Source organism: Cystoisospora suis (assembly GCF_002600585.1).
Source record: "Cystoisospora suis strain Wien I chromosome Unknown contig_2121, whole genome shotgun sequence".
Lineage (NCBI taxonomy): Eukaryota > Apicomplexa > Conoidasida > Eucoccidiorida > Sarcocystidae > Cystoisospora > Cystoisospora suis.
Window position 1 is genome coordinate 18308 of NW_027154920.1, and position 1160 is coordinate 19467.

General features: G+C 41.7%; 1 annotated feature.

Moving 5' to 3' along the window:
* Positions 1–88: 88 nt before the first annotated feature.
* Positions 89–118: a sequence feature (Short protein (CSUI_004519, PHJ21638.1) was converted to a misc_feature.).
* Between the last annotated feature and the right edge of the window lie 1042 nt (positions 119–1160).

Consider the following 1160-nt stretch of genomic DNA (forward strand, 5'->3'; position numbering starts at 1 on the left):
CTATCTTTAATCTATCTATTGATGAGAAACTTGCGACCGACTAGATCTTTTCTTGGATGTTTATTTTGTGTTGTATCTCTCACTTACCTTGGCTATTTGTATCAGGGAAGGTTGGCATAAGTTCTTTAAGCTGAGTTCGAGGCTTCTCCTGTCACACAAAGACATACATGATACAAGCAACTATCATACATATGATAGATAGAAATGCATATCTAACCACGCGTGAACGATACACATATATATAGACATAGATGTGTATATCTATATAGATCTATACATTCTGCCTCACATACATCGACAAGCACACACTTAGATAGACATACACACTGGGTCCATAACACGAGAGTAGTAGAATCAAGTAGAGAAAAGAAAAGACACGGATAGATAGATTCAAGATAGATGAGGTGTAGAGAGCCGCTATATACATCGAAAAAAGAGAAGAGAAGCGCGCTGATCCTCGAGAATTTCAGTGAGTGTTCTTCTCTCTTCTCCTCGGAGAAAGAGCAAGAAGGCTGAAGCAGATCTATCCCCCGAGGCGACCCTTTCACATAAAAGCCAACTAACTTCGTCCGTACATACATAGACAAACATATGCATACCTATACATACATAGCCATACATCTTCCTAGCTACTACACACACACATACCTCCATACTCGTACATTCACGGCGTATACACGACAGCTCAAGCCCCCACTCTTCTTCTTCTTGCTGTGTCATGAGGAGGAACGAATGAATGAAAAAACAAAACGACAAAGAGACACACGGGCGCCCATCCGCTCCTTCGTTTCATGAGGACTGAGGAGGCAAATCCACGTAACAAGAGAGAAGGAGAAGAAGTAGGAAAGATGGGACAAGTCGCATAGCCTAGCGAGTGCAGTACCTGAAAGTACTCGTGTTGCAAGGCCTCGGCAGCGGTGATGCGCTTGGCAGGATTGAGCTCTAAAAGTTGCTGAAGCAAATCTAACCCTAAGTCGGTTAGCACCCCTGAGCTCTACACAACACACATACGCAGACAAAAAGCTACACACCCACAACCAAATCAAACCTTACGAAACAGACTTAGATACACATCTATCTATCTATCTATCTCTAATCTATCTATCTATCTATCTATCTCTAATCTATCTATCTATCTATCTATCTCTAATCTATCTATC